Below are 16,928 nucleotides of genomic sequence, written 5' to 3'. Positions count from 1 at the left end.
ATGTTCACTGCTTAGAAACTAGACAATAGTTGATTTAGAACTTAAAATCATAAAATGTCTGAACTGTTTCAGGGGAAAGGATTAATTTTCATTCTTTCCCAGCAAAATTTAATGTTGGTAGTATTTGAAGCATTATTATTTCCATAAAGTAATGGGGTCATTTTAGGATACATATCATATTTTATCCAGAAAGTCCAGATCCACTTAAACCTAAAGTGACAGTTTTCTTTGTTGGATTTAATCCTGAAGATGAAAAAAATAAATAAATAAGTGAAGGCTCTGAATGTAAAGTGAAAAAAAAAAGTCCTATTAAATTTTTATTCCCATCCCATTGTCTGTCAGAAAATTCTCCATCCTAAACTATACCATCTCTGTTATGTGTTTATATATTTGCTATTCTCCTCTGCACTTCTCCAGGCTTCATCTTTATAAGACCAAAGCAACTGTTCAACTCTATTTAAAAACAATGAAAATCAAGGTTGACAAAGCAAGATCTGAATGGTTTTAAAGAGTGAAGTCAGTAAAAATTCTAGCTATTTTAGTGACTGATTAGCCAAAAATCATTAGCCAGTGAACTTGTCTATTGATTTACTAAAACACTATTAATTCTTATTAATAGAGAAATTAAACCAGCTTTCTTAAGAAAAGCTTGAACAAAGTGGTAAATATGGCAATATTATAAGTTTTCCCATTTTCCACTTAGAATGCACTGGAGCAATAAAAGGCATTTGGTTATATTTCAAGCTGCATGAACATTATCTAGTCCTCATAGCTTCCTGAGTACTGTGAGCCATAGGCTACAAAGGAAATTTGAGAAACTTCAATTTTTCGCAGAAATCCAAGAGGATTAATTCAAGTTAGATAGCCTGGTCAGCACCTTATACATGACCAGGAAATAAAAATGTAGTCAACTGACATGACCTTGTGAACTCCACTGGGAGAAAAGAGAGATTTCGCCTGACAGGGGGCAAGTATTGCTTGCAATGTACTGTTGACTTCTTCTACAGCATGATTTTTTTCTGGTCTTTTTGGGCCAGCAAGGTAAAAAAAAATGAAAGTTATCATTATTAATTATAAAAATGATAATACTAACCTTTTTTGGTATTGCATGTAAAACTTTTATTGGGCTATTTAAATCTTACAACAAACTAAATCTGGTTACTATATTTTGTGGAAAAAGTAAAATATTAATGGCCAGTGTACAATACCTTAATGGCAGATATGGGAAAAAATTGTAGAGAAGATTCAGGATGTGTTTGGCCTTTGTGACCCCTCTGGTGGTGCCATCTGTATCTGACAAGTTTTGTTACATGATAAACTTCAGTTTACTCATTTATAAAAATACTGCAATGGTTGCTTCAAGATGTTACATTATGATTAATAAAACAAAGTACTCAGCACAGCATTTGATTCATAGTAGAGGGCAAATAATTTAACTTCCAGTTCTATTCCTTTTTCTTCTTCTGAAAGTTTCTGTCTTTAAGTTTGCCTTGTATTTTTTATGGTGTTAATATTATCAACAATTGTATTCAACCCAGAGTTGAGCCGCAATCCCTGTGTACAAATCTTAGCTCAGCATATTGCTAGCTAATGCTAGACAAGCTATATAAATTCAGACTCTTGTTTTAATTGTTAACAAAACAGGAGTACATGAAATAACATGAAAAAATGCAGAATTAGAAGAATCTTATTAACTCTTTATACCCAGCCTTACCCTGTGACTTTCTTCTGTTACCATCTGTCATATCTGTGACTAGCCCCATATCCAAAGGAATTGAGTATTAACAATTTAATTAGATGATACATTTTCTTTTTATATTTTAGGTACTAATTCATTTTTTTTCAGATAGTGTGTTATTATTTCCATGATAAAATGAAAAACTACAGGATAATCATTCAAAATGGTAGGGATAAAAGACCCCAATCTGGGGTGCTGCAAAGGGTAAAAGCATTTATTAGGAAACATGATACATGATTGGTAATTTGTTGATGTTGCCTCCTGGGGACATTGGAGTGGAAATATTGCTGGACAGAAAGTGAGATGGTTACATAAGAAATGATCTTCAGAGGCAGACAGTGAAAAGCAAAGACTCCTTTGCAATGCTTTCTGGTTCCTAAAGGGCCTAGAAATGGTAAATACCTGGGCTTTGGTTGAGGAATTGAACATAGAGGCAGGGAAGACAGTCATAATTTGACCATCTTCTCAAGAAAAACAAATAAACAAACATTAAGTTATTCTTCCTTTGCAAATCATTTGCTATGATGTGAATGAAAATGCAAGTTCCAGAGGATCACAAAGAATGTGCTTGAAACCATGCTCTCCTAGGGCGTGGTCTTGGTGAAGGTACCCTTGTACCAGGGGACTGATTTCCCAGAGAAATTAAAGATGGCATAATTTAGATGTCTGGTTGCTGCTGAGAAAAATAAAAGCTGAGTGGCATGCTATTTCTTCAGAGGACCAGTGGTACAGCAAACAGACTTTAGGGAAACGAAGATATTATGAACCCCTAAAAAGGAGAAACTGGAAAATCCCCTTAATTCAGAATCTACATACATAGTCTGGAGAAGGCCCATCCACAGAAGAAATCTGAGAGGCCCCACAACCTGTAACCAGAAGTATTGGTAAACGTTGTTTCCTAGGCAAAGCCAGTCTATAAAGACTGACAAAGGCTGGCTATATTTTCAAATGCATGATATCAATATGCATTAAAAGGAATATGAAGAAATTGGGAAAAGTTAATCAACCAAAGGAACAAAATAAATCTCCAAGACATTGACCTTAAGAAAAGGAGGTGTATGAAATATCTGATAAAGTATTCAAAATAATAAAGTTTCTCAATGAGCTCAAAAAATGATGCACAGACAAAACGAGAGTTTGACTAAAGATGGAAAGTATAAAAATTAAAACAAACAGATATTATGGAGATGAAGAATGTGATAATTGAACTGGAAAGTTCACTAGAGAGGTTTAAGGCAAGGTTGTCAAGGCAGAAGAAAGAATAAGTGACTCAGATGCAGATAACTTGAATTTATCTAGTTATAGGCACAAAATGAAAAAGAAAACAAAAACAAAAACTCAAGAGTGAAGAATCCACAATTTATTTATGGGATACTACTAAAGAAAAAATGTATACATCATGAGAGTTTCTGAAGAGGCAGAGAAAGGGGTAGCATCCTTTTTTTATGTAAATGATAGCTAATATTTTTTTCCAAATCTGGTGAAGAAAATGGATATCCAGATTTTTTGAAAAATTTGATTAAAATAATATGAATTTAAAGAAGTATACATCAGGATACATTTTAATGAAATTCTCAAAAATCAAAGAAAGAAATTTCAAAGCAGCAAGAGAAAAGTGACTAAGTCACATTCAAAGGAATCCTTTTAAGGAGTCAGCAGATTTCTCAGCAGAAACCTTGCAAGCCAGAGAGAGGTTGGGTGATACATTCAAAGTGCTTAAAGAAAAAGTGGCATGAATGAATGCTATATCTGGCAAAATTGTCCTTCCAAAATGAAGGAAACTAATTTTCTAAGGTAATTAAAAGGTTAGTTTCAATAGCACTTGAACTGCCTTATGAGAAATGCTAAAGGAAATGCTTTAAGTCAATATGAAAAAATGCTAAATATAAATATGGAAATATCTGGAAATATAAACCTTGCCCTCAAAGATGCATATATAGACAAATACAGGATATGCTAATACTAGAATGGCAGAGAATGAATTACTTTCAATTCTGGTATAGCAGTAGAGACAAAAGTATAAAAAGTAACTATAAAATATGGTAATAAATACAATGTATAAAAATGTAATTTGTGACATGAATAATGTAAAATGTGTGTGGGGGAAGGAAAAGTGTAGTTTTTTGCATGTTATTGAATTTAAGTTGTTATCAACTTACATTGTTATATCTATACTATATTTTATGTAAGAACCTGGATAACCAAAAGAAAATACCTGTACATAATGCAAGAGAGATGGAGAGAGAGAGAGAGGGAAACAAAACAGCCACTGTGAAAAATCAACAAAACACAAGAGAAAAGGGCAAGAGAGAAAAAGAGGAGAGAAAAAGAGGAAAAAAAGAGCTATAGGACAGACATAAAACAATGAACAAAATGAAAATAGTAAAATATTTCCTTTTAATTATCAAGAAGGCTCAGCAGGAAAAAAATGAATCACCTGGTACAATTACCTAAAACATGTAATATAGTGTTTGGACTGTCTCACCTAACTTTATTTACTTGGGCTAAGAAAGAGGGCTGAACTGAATTCCATAATTTATTTATACATTTACTTATTTAACTGTAGTATAGCTTATTTACAATATTATGTTAGTTTCAGGTTATAGAATAGTGATTTGTTCGTTTTGGGGGGATTTTTTGGCATATTATATTCTATTATAGGTCATTAAAAGATATTAAATTATTGGGTATAATCGCCTGTGCTCCACCATTAAGTCCTTGTTGCCAATCTATTTTATGTATAACACTTTATATCTGTCAATCCCACATTCCAACTTTGACTCTTCCCTATCATCCCTTTAGTTTGTAGATGTCTCTTCCCTGTCATCCCCATAAGTTTGTCTTCTGTGTCTCTGAGTGTGTTTCTGTTTTCATTCATTGGTTTTATTTTTTTTATTCCACATATAAGTTATATCATAGACTGTCTTACTCTGAACGCCTTTTTTTTTCAGTAAGCATAATATTCTCTAGGTCCATTCATGTTGCTGAAAATAGTAATATTTTATTACTTTTATGGCTGAGTAATATTCCACTATGTATACATATACCACATCTTCTTAAGTCAATGTCTAGAAGTGGGCACTTGGGTTGCTACCATGTCTTGGCTATTATAAATTGTGCAGCTATGAGCATGGTGGTACATGTATCTTTTCAAATTAGAGTTTTGTTCTTTCTGGGTTTTTTTTACTAGGAGGGGGAATGCTGAATCATATAGTAGTTTGATTTTTAATTTTTTGAGGAACCTCTGTACTGTGTTCCATAGCAGCTGCACCAATTTACATTCACTCCAACAGTGTAAGAGTTTGCCTTTTTCTCCACATCCTCTCCAGAATTTACTGTTTGTAGACTTTTTCATGATAGCCATTCTGACTGATGTGAAGTGATACTTTATTGTGGTTTAGATTTGCATTTCTCTAATAATTAGTGATGTTGAGAATCTTTTCATGTGCCTGTTAACCCCCTATATGTCTTCTTTGGAAAAAAAGTCTATTTAATATCTTCTGCTCATTTTCTGATTGAGTTGTTTTTTGGGTGTCTGGGTTTTTTTTTTGAGATTGAGTTCTAGACCTTTTACATATTTTGAACATAAATCCCTTATCAGTAGTATCGTGTGCAAATATTTTTTCCCATTCCATAGGTTGTCTTTTTGCTTTGTTGATGATTTCTTTTATATCTGAAGCATTTGGAATAATCTCTACTATTCAAAAAAGATCTCTTAGCTGAAATTTTAAAAGATTCTCATTCACTAAAATGAACATTCTTAGATACAGGTTAAGTTTGGCCATGATTGTAGAAGAAAGGGGAATCAACTTTGCAGATTCATTTTTCTGTGTTTATTCAGCTGTTTGAATGCTATACAAACAATACTTCATTTAGTCCTTAAAACAAACACATGTGGTAGATAGTAAAGGTTTTTTTTCCCTTATGAATGCTCAGAAATTTTTGTTAATTGCTTAATTTCACCCAACATTTTTGTATTATATATTATAAAATCTTAGAAATTTTGATCAGTATACCACAAAGACTTAGCTCCAATATTAGGGAAAAAAAATTAAATAACTTTTTCATAGTGATTGTTCCTGTCTTGATTTTTTTCCTCTTCATATTCTGAAGTTCATTCAGTCAAGTTCATTCCTGAGCATTTTCCTCTAAATATTTCACAAACTCATTCCCTTTTCTCCCATTTTGCTGTCAGTAAACTGATCCAGACTCTGTCATCTTTCTTCTACACTTCTTGGGTAGCCCTCAACTCTTCACCCCTTTATATACAGCCTCGGTCTCTCTAATCCATCCTCCATACTTCCCAGAGTATTGCATAAAATATAAATCATGAATAAACCTCTGAATGAACCTCTTCCTTTAGTAATTATTACTCTTTAGAAATAATCTCTTCTAGCTGAAACTGTGAACTGTTTGAGAAGGGATTTTTTTTTAATTTAGGCTATAATATTGAAGGGTATACTTGGGATTTGGAGGCAGACAAAGTAAGTTTTTACCTGAATTCAGTTATTCAATCCCACACCAGCTGTGTCATCTTGGAGAAACTGCAAAATTCTATGGTCCTCAATTCCTCCTATTATAGATGCAGATAATAATAGGAACTGCCTTTTCAGAGTTTAACTAAGCTACTCCATTATATTGTTGACTTGGCATCAATCTTGTTTGACCAAGGTGCCTTCTGAGGCTTCCATAGAACATAGCCCCTCATACATGTGCATACCTAGATAGGAGCCCACAGAGACACAAGTAAATATAAGTTCATGATATGACTTCTCTATAGCCTTTGTGATAAAAAGTTCCCCCACCTCCAGGGCCTTCCCCTTTTGTGGCTGTTAGATGGAACCCCTATGGAGCTCATCAGAACCTTCTCTTTTTGGTTTGAATTGACCCATCTGACCTTAGACTGAGAATTCCCTAGCTCTCCATGCGGAACCTCATAAAGACTTATGCTCCAGGCCCTGCTCCTCTCTGACTGCACACTTGCCTTGACCTCTTTGCATATCCCCTCAGTATGCTGGTACTTTCTCCAGAACCAACAAATAGTAAACAATTTCATTCCTGTATGGTCTTCTGCTGAACCAACACACCCATCTGACACCCTGAGGAGACTCTACTTAACTTAAATGTTAATTCTACAAAATCTCAAGCCTACCCAATACAAGTTTTGTAACAGTTAAGGTGATTAGCATATGACCTTAGCAGAGCGTTTGACCTATCATGAAAATGATATATGTTTTAATTATTAGTACTGTGATACTATAATTCTGGCTATTAGAATAGTGAGTCATGGAGTTCCCATCATGGCTCAGCAGTAGCTAACCTGACTAGTATTCATGAGGACACAGGTTCAATCCCTGGTCTTGCTCAGTGGGTTAATGATCTGGCATTGCTGTGAGCTGAAGTGTAGGTTGCAGATGTGGCTCAGATCCTATGTTGCTATGGCTGTAGGTGTAGGCCTATGGTGTATGCCGGCAGCTGTAGTTCTGATTCAGCTCCTAGCCTGGGAAGTTCCATATGCCTTGGGTGTGGCCCTAAAAAACAAACAAAAAGCATAGTGAGTCACAATGTGGTAGTGAGTGGCATGGCTTTGGGATATGATAAGTATTTGAGATAATAAATATAGATGTAATATCCTTCATAATTGAAAAATATTAATTATGCCTACTACTTCAGAGAGTACCCAACTATTTAACTGTTTTATGATCCTAAAGAAGTTGTCCCCATTGACCCTCTCTTTTCTGAACTGATGTATATCACAGTAATTGTAGTTAATAATAATACATCTTTTCGAATTCTTGTATATGCACCTTTACTCTATGGAAATGAGCTCAAATGGCTAGCTCAGAATTAGCAGAAAAGGAAACTGAATTAGGGGCACTGTGTTAATACTTACTATTCAAAGGTATTATTCACAAAGTGCATGATTTACAAAGGATTATGTCTTAAATGATAAAATATTTGTTTACTAAATTTAAGGACCGCATATTTAATTTTTTTTCTCAAGGAAAAAAAGAAGAAATTATGAAAAATAAACACAAAAAATCAAGAAGGCTAAAACTGAAGAATACTGATGTAGGTAGTGGAAATACACCACAATAGGAGACAGCCACATAAATCACTAAGATGGCATGCTGGCTTTCTGTGAAGTCTCAAAAATATGATAATTATTAGGCACTTAAAAAAAATCATGCCATTGTCATTGTGTGATTGTTTTTGTTCCTGTTCCACGACTACTATCTCTTTGCTCTTTAGTAAGTAAGTCACACCTTTGAGGTCTGACTTTGTAATCATCCTCTCTAGAACTTCATTAGATTCAGTTTTGTGCCTGTCCTAAAAATGGTACTTTTTAAAAGTGATGCCTCCCATCTACTGAAGATCAAATGCAGCAAAACTCTCTGACCTTTGAAAATCTGGGTGTAATACTCATACCGAAGGACAGAAATCAAAGAGGAGATGGATGAAATGCACTATTTTTTACAACAAGTGTTGATCTTTTCTGTAGCTGGAAATTCCCAGGAAAGTTTTCCTTGATTTTCAAGGTCATTATGCAATAGCATAGAGGCAATGTCAGACTATCTGCCATTCTGGGTGAAGACTTTGTATCAGTCTGGTGACTCAACTAGGTATCAGGTGCATGATTTGGGGAGAGCCTCTCTTTCCTGTCTAGGAAGTGCAACATTTTTGATAGTTTTTTTCAAGGGGATTGCTATTTCTAGGAATTACATTTAAGGAGGTGGTTTATGGCCAGGGTCCCAGTTGTGATTAACAATCTTTTGGATAAAGATCCAAATTGGTCCTTATTGGAGAAGGAACAAAGAGGACACATAAGGGCAGAGGAGGCTGATCAATAAGCATGAAGGGATGGCCTTGTATCTCTCACTCTTGCCTCAAATGTTAAAAATTGGTTTTATGGCAAGTGCATGTCACTTCTACAAAGCATTTATAACTCCCCTGCATGAGCAGGAGTGTGTGAAGGATGTTCTTGAGGGGTTCAGAACTCTTTTCATAGAGAAGGAAGGGACAAATGATTCTCTTTTAAGCCCAGTTCCTTTCTCCTAGGTACAAGTCTCCGTGAAGTAGGTCATAACTCAGATGATATAGGGATGGTTGTAAAAGTTGCGGTCACTATTGTGCATGAAAGGAAGGTGTGCTAGATAGTGCTGAGGTCAAATTAAGATTGATGATAGTAGGGCAGGGGGAATGGCTGAGGGCTTCATGACTTGGGACAGAGCCAGATGAGTGTTGGAAACTCAAAAGAGATTCAATCTAAGGACTGTCTATAAGATTGGGGTTCTAATTATCACCCCTTAGCTGAATGATTGCTTTAGTGGGTAGTGCAGTTGAATGGACCAAAAATGTAATTATATTAATATAAAGTTATCCTTGTGCTGAACCATAAAATATCTCTTCACCTGTGCAAAAAGCATTGAGAGGTATTCAACCCCCTTAGCATTCTCATTGAAAATGCAAATGTGCTTACCCAATCATTTTTATCTGTTTCTTTTTATGAGATCAAAACACAGGGTAATTACTGTATTGGAGACCACACTAGACTTGGGATCAAACAAGTATTCTCTCAAGTACTAGCTGTTTGTCATTAAGCAAGTTAATTCACTTCTATTAATTTATATAACAATGGGTATTATAATGTCTTCACATTAATATGTATTAAAATCTCCTATTATGTTTACTATTACAGAACAAGTATTCAATGTATTAGGTGAAACTGTAAATGAAAGCAGCTGGGATTGTACAGGACAAGGCATAAGTTGGATGAGAAAGAGGGTGTATTACTGTGCCCAAGAGCTGGAGAAGACAAGATGTTAGAGAGAGACCAGAAAGTGTCAGGAGAGAGTGGCAAGTGATGCTTTGCAACTTCTAAGCTCATCTGCCCTGTGTCACATATTTCTTTCAGTTTGATCTTGGGCCCAACTGTTCCATTGTGTGACCTTGAAGAATTGAGTTGCATCATATCTCAGTTATAGTCTTTTGACATCGGGGTAAGATGTTTCCTGTGTGATAATCTAATAGTCTTACTTGAAAAAAAAATCAAAATCTGATTTCTATCCCTGCATTGACCTTCAGGGATTCCATTAGGAGTTAAGCTATATATTGTTTTGGAGAGCTGGCAATAAATTAGGAGATAAGAATAAGGTGCAGTAGTTAAAAGAGAAAATAGTGAGTGAGCAATAAAGTAATTTCATTCTGTGGTTTCCTCCTCCATATATCCTTCAAACACTAATTAACAAAAGCCATAGATTTACCTTGCTTGATGAAACAGTTCAACTAAAGTTCAGCTATAGTTTAAGACTAATGAGTAGTTTAAGACTGAAGATTTTGTGACAGAACATTTTAATATTAAAGGGAGATGAAATAAAGTACAACCAATTCTCTGTCATAATGGACTTATAATAAATCCTCAGGAAACTACATTTCGGTTTACCTGTCTGCTTCATTAATAGTGTACAAACATATTTTTCTAAGGGATGGTATTAGAGTCACTCACTTTCTTCCAATGGCATTGGACACTTTAAGATCTCTGAATTTAAGATGTTCACAGGAAATAAATAGTGATAATAGTCATTCAATACTCATGTAAAAATGTCAAGAATTTAGGAATTCTATTTCTTTCATTGTGGATGTAGATAAAAATGTCTTCTCTCAGCAGTTAGTGATCATGAGGAAAACAGGGCATAATAAGGAAGTAATAGTGAGGAAATTTTTTTTTTTCAATATTGTATGTGCATAGAAAAGTCATGCAGGATGAAAAGCCTGCATTGTAGATTGAAAGATGAAGGATAAACAGAACTTTATGAATGTAGTGGAGAGCAAAGAATATGAGGGCATGAGAAAGGAATAGGAAACAAAAGTTCAGCAAATGAGAAGGTGAATTAAAAGAGACAACACAAGGAACTCCCTGGTGGTATAGTGGTTAGGATTTGGTGCTTTCACCACTGTGGCCAAGGTTCAGTCCCTGGTCTGGAAATAGATCCCACATCAAAGCTATTGCACACAGTGGAAAAAATAAATAAAAAGGAAAAAAGAAAAAGAAAATATAACACAGGAAATGGCAGCGGACTCAACTAACCGTTGTTAATAAAGAATAATTATTTATTTACTCTTTCATTTTTTGATAATTTTACTAATACTTTGCAAGATATATGTAAGGCATTTATAAACGTTCTATGTTAGATTATGTGATGTGTGTGAGTGCATCCTTAAGCGATATCATGTGTATAAATGTTTACCTGATACTTGAAAATTGAGTAAATATTGAATAGCTCCAATAATTGTCATTATATACACAATTATAAGAGTTACATGTTATTGAAAAAGCTTCAGAAAACTAAGATTTGGTAATACATTAAAAATCTGGTAAATGTACTGACAGTAATTCACTCTTACATTCCACATTGTGGTAGGACCACTGTGTGGAGAGAGAAAGAAAAAAGAAGGAAATAAATAATGTATGTTTGGGTGGGTGGGTATGGAGAAAGTGCTGTTAGAAAAGCACCCATATTTCTGTGGCCCTTCTTACAAACACACACCTCTGAAAACTTCTAGGTGAAAATTAATGAGGCTGATCTGTCTTGCGGTCCATGAATCTCAATAGCCATGACGCTGAGCCTGGTTAATTGGAAGAGTGCTCACCTATCTCACCAACTCTGTGGGTAAATTTACAGTCTTTAATGAACTCGCATCATCTTCTCTCAATACATAATTCCTTTTCATTATGAAAGACAACTTCTAGGGGTATGCTTTTAATTTCTATTTTAAATTTTAAAACATGTATAGTTGTATGGGCTCTAATCTAGGCACACAGAACTGTCTGGGTGACCAACTCAATCAGCTATTTGATGACTGAAAATTCACATATGATGGAAAAACAGGAAGATTTGGGAAAGTCAATCTATGACTTTCAGGTGTTTATATGTGGAAGCCATCAAAAAAGAAAGGTTTTTCTGACAAGGATAATGCCAAATATTTGTAATTAGCCACAATTAAAGTATTTAAAATAACGTCAAAATCTCCTTTATAACCTTGATCTAATGAACAGTCCATTTTCTCCTTCAGAGAGGTTCTGTAACTATTTGCTGACAGCAGACAGCATTCTCTCTTTTCTTCAGTAACTAATGAAGGCTAATGCTTGCATTTAAACCAGGATTTAGCTTCATTCAGCCCTGGCATTGTGCTGAAAGCTATTTAAGTGGTCTTTGAGGGTCATAGAATAATTGCTAGTGAGAGACAATACATCAGAGCTGGCTGAAGAGGCTCAGACAGTAGAAGAAATGCCATATTATAGACCCTTAGTTATGTTAATTAAAGGCAAATATAGCCTTAAACTTCTTGAGACTAATACATATGTCTTACCATTTTGGATTCTGGTGATGAATACATATACACTTAATACCTATACACTGAAAAATGTTGTGGCCTTTAGATAGCAATGTCCTTAAAGAGTAAATGTGATTTTTGTTGAATTTAAACTTTTTTTATGTGGACTATTCCCTTTGCACTATCCTCAGAAAACTGAGGGAGTGGATGGACTGGGAGTTTGAGTTTAGGAGAGGCAAACAATTGCATGTGGGTGGACTGGATAAGCAATGAGATCCTGCTGTGTATCACAGGGAACTATATCTAGTCACTTGTGATGGAACATGATGGAAGATAATGTGAGAAAAAGAATGTATATTTGTGTATACATATATATATGTATATATGAATATGACTGGGTCACTTTGCCGTACAGCAAAAATTGACAGAACATTGTAAATCAACTATAATAAAATTTTTTTTTAAAAGAATCGGTGTAAATTCTTCCTTATATATTTGGTAGATTTATCATTGAACCCTTTGGGGGCTGGGTTTTCAGTGATTAATTATTGATTATATTTCTTTAATAGGTTTGAGTCTAATCAGATTCTCTATTCCTTCTTGGAAATGTTCTGACAAGTTGTGTCTTTCAAGTAATTGGTCCATTTCATCATAGATTATCTACTTTGTGAGCACAAAATTGTTCAGTGTTCCTTTATTACTGTTTTAATTTACGTGGGAACTGCAGTGATGTGATATTTCATTTCTGATATTAATAATTCCTCTCTCTCTCCTTATTCTGGCTAGAAGCTTATTGATTTTATTGATCTTTCCAAAGAAACAGCTTTTGGTTTTGTTGATTTTCTCTGTTGATTTCCTGTTTTATTTTCATTTATTTTTGCACTACTTTTTATTACGTACTTTCTTCTAATTTAATTTGTTTTTAATGTTTGGTGGCCAAAGGTAAAAGCTTTGATGACTGATTTTTAGATCCTTCTTCTTTCCTAATATATGCATTCAAAGTTATAAATCTCCTTTTAAGAACAGTTTTCACTACATCTCACAGGTTTTTATATGCTGTGTTTCATTCTAATTTAGCTCAAAACATTTTAAAATTTCCCTGGAGATGTCTTAATTGACACATATGTTACTGAAAATTTCATTGTTTCATCTCCATGCAGTACAAGCTTTCCTAGTTATCTTTTTGCTACTGATTTCTAGTTTTAGTCCATTGTGATCTGAAACCAGACATTGTATGATTTTCCCCTCTGAAGCCTGAAGAAATTTTTCTCCAATATTTAGTGGGTGGGACCTGACTGAGTTCTTGTTGGTAAAGCTCACCAAGTGCAGAGCTCTCTGCATGGCTGTGTCCCTTGGAGTTAACTGATGGAGTTGTCTATACCTCAGCCTCAGTGATTTGTCAGTCACACACAGGTCGGGTTTCCTGTTCTAACCCAAGTTCATGAGGTGGTTTCTGCTGGTGAGTCTCCGCCTCAGGAAGGGGGGTTCCCATGTTCACCTGTCTGTCCAGTCTCAGGAGGAGCAGCGGCCCTATTTCCTCCTCTCCTTAGATTTCCAGAAAGAGGTATTAATTTTTTAGTCTGTTCAGCTTTTTATTTGTTACAACGGGAAGTACCTTCCAAGCTTCTTACATGTGGAATCAGAAACTGATTGTCTCCTCTTGCCATTTCTTTATTCTTTCCTTTTCCTCTATTTCTTGAATTCCTATGTACCTTTGTGTTTTGTAAAAAAAATATCACTAGATCATTTTTTTTTTTACCTACTCTCATTCTTTCTTCTTTTCCTACTTTCCATTGGATAGACAGAATTCTCTTTTGATGGTTAAGATTATAATTCTATTTTCATTCTACTAAATAACCCTACTTACTGTCCATTTTTCTCTGCAGACTCTAAATGTAGCAATAGGTGCATGTTCCTCTTAAAAGGAACAGTGTCTCAGTATTTGTCACCTCCCTTATTTCACATCTTGTGGGGATCATTTAGAGTTCTAGTTTAAGACTGTTGTAAACATATCCTTTGTTGCGTTTGCCATTTTGCAAACAGTGTGCTTTCCTAAGTTTGTTACTGACTTTATTTACCATTTATTTCGACATATACTTTTGAATTACTTTTCTACTGAATGGAGCTATTCTTCCAGACCATTTTTCAGGATATTTTGTGCTTTACTATTCCCAGTCCTTATATTATGGCTTATTTTTGCACTCAATAATATTTTTGAAGTCATATTTCTTAAAAAAAGTTAATTTATTTTATTTTTGTGTATAGGAATGGTTTTATTAGGGACTCTTTTGATCATCGTATGCATTTTTAGGTGTACTGTATAAAAGTGTTAGCTTTATGTATGTTGCTTTGCAACAGATGCTTTGGGTGGCTTATGCCAATTGTATTCTTATTACAATGTGGGTAGTTTGTGGTTTCTTTGAATATTCTCTGTTTCATAGTTAGTCTTAAATTTTACTCTTCCCATATTTATCATTTTTCACTCTGTGTGCCCAGAGATATTTGGTTTTCATCTTTTAACAGTCATGTCCTTTTTTAAAAATCCCCTTTATTTTTCTCTTCCCTTTGGTGATTTCTATTGTAAAACTATCAGTGTTTCTACTTCTATGACATAATGTTCTTGTAAGTTTTCACCTTTTTCACTTTTCCTGATGCCTCAGGCTGACCACTTTGGCCTGTTCTTCCAGTTCATTAATTTGAACATTTTGTCACAGATCACGGTTTGTACCATTTAAATTTTTTTCCTTAATTTCCACCTCTTCTGTTTTTGATATTGATTTTTAAAAATAAATTCATGGGGAAGGATGAAGGGGAGTTCATTTTCCTTATATGTCTTAGTTCATCCCATTTTGTTAAACATTTATTTAGCCTCATTGTTTTGAAGACAAATGCCTGGATTTATTTCTAAGTGAGCTTCATAATGTTTGCCTTTTGATAAAATAATTTCATTTGTTTGCATTTTTAAACCTATATATATATATATATATATATATATATATATATATGTCAAACATATGTTTTATGCTTCTAAGCTTTAAATGTACAATTTCTACATTTGTCTTCATTTATCCCCCACCCCCTGCTTTGTCTTTTTTTCACTAAGTTGTCCATGCCTTTCTGTAATTTTCTTTCTCATCTACAACCTCAGCTGGAAGTTTAGCAGTTCTTCTATGATTTTCAATTCAGCTAGTGTTTACCATCTTTAACTGGTATAAGAAAATTGCTATTTCCTAGGTAATCTGTCTATATTACATAATATTTCTGCTTCCAATCAAACAACTTAATTGTCTCCACATTTTCCTTCACCCAACAGTTATAATTTTCTGAAAGATCTATTTTTTTTTCTCTTTTTCTCTCTACTATCTTATGGGTTATTGTTTTTTCCTGATGTATTTACAGCATTATTCAATTTTCCCTTTAATGTATAGTCTCTGTACCAATAAAAATCATTAATGTCATATAAATTGCTGGTTATACTATTATCTATCATTCTGAGATACTCTATATGGAGTGAGATTGATTCTTTTCTCCCATTTTCTCTACTCCTTTTATTTATTTATTTTTTATTTTGAGATCATCCCTCTGGTTTAATTGTTTTCATCCAGTTCATCCTTTAGAGCACCAAGTCAGCTGTCAACAGTGCCTATTATTTTTGTTTTAGTTTGTCTCATGTTATGAATCTTTGGAAAATCACTTTTATATCTGGACAGTTTTTTTTTCTATCTGTGTGCAAATATACTGTGAATGGACGTTTTTCCCAAGAATTTTCCTTAATTTTGTTGTTGCTATTTTTGTTGCAATTCTTGCCTGTATATATATGCGTGTGTGTGTGTATATATACATATTTTTTTAAAATAAATCTGACCCTCTTTCCTCAATTTACTCATTCTCCTTAATCTCAAGGATGCTTTCATTAGGTCAAGCTATGTGAGTATGCCAGGAAGTCCTAAATAATCCTGCAGTGAAAAACAGTAAAGCTTTTGGTTTGGCTGTTCTGAGGTGAACAAGCTGCACAACTGAGAGCCCCACCCCCTTTCAACCCCTTTACCCCTCTGCCAAAGGACAGGAGATGAATGCCATGCTTTCAGGTCTCTCTGTGCCCATGGGAATCTCTTTCCCAGATGCCAGGTGACTCACAGACCACTGATTACACCATCTCCTAATCACAGGAGCAGTTCACTTGGCCTCATGATGGCTAGAGAAAGCCCTCCAATATTTCATCTTTCTTCTTTAAGCTTTTTTGGTTTTGTCCATATAGATGCCAAAAGCATTTTGTTAATACCACCAAATAGCAAAAATCATAAGAATAAGAAAATAAGCACGTTTGCTTTTGTTGTTGTTAAGCCATTTGAACAACCAAAAATTTCAAAAAAAAATAATCACCCTCAGGGGGAATCACCCTCCCAATTTTTTGTGCGTAAAATGTGATGCAGCCATACAGGCACTTAATTTGTCTGTCAAATCTCTGTGCTGACCATCTCTATTATATTGCATGCATACACACATGCATGTATGTGGTATGTATTTATCTATCTAATCATATTTATTTATATCAGATCAATCAATATAATATATAATAATAATATTTACTATTGCGGATCACTCAATATCTCTAAATCTCTAGCTTATTTTTGGGGGGTTGAGATATAATTGACATAGTCTATTAGTTTTAGGTATACAACATAATGATTTGATATACGTATATATTGTGAGATGCATACCAAATAGGTTTAGTTAACATCCATCACCATACAAAGTTACAATTTTTTCATTGCGATGAGAAATTTTAAAATTTCATCTCAGGGAGTTCCCACTGAGGTGCAATAAAACGAATCCAACTAGGAACCATGAGGTT

The sequence above is a fragment of the Phacochoerus africanus genome, chromosome 3 (assembly GCF_016906955.1).
Source record: "Phacochoerus africanus isolate WHEZ1 chromosome 3, ROS_Pafr_v1, whole genome shotgun sequence".
NCBI classification, from domain to species: Eukaryota; Metazoa; Chordata; class Mammalia; order Artiodactyla; family Suidae; genus Phacochoerus; species Phacochoerus africanus.
Note: the sequence above shows the minus strand (reverse complement) of the source record.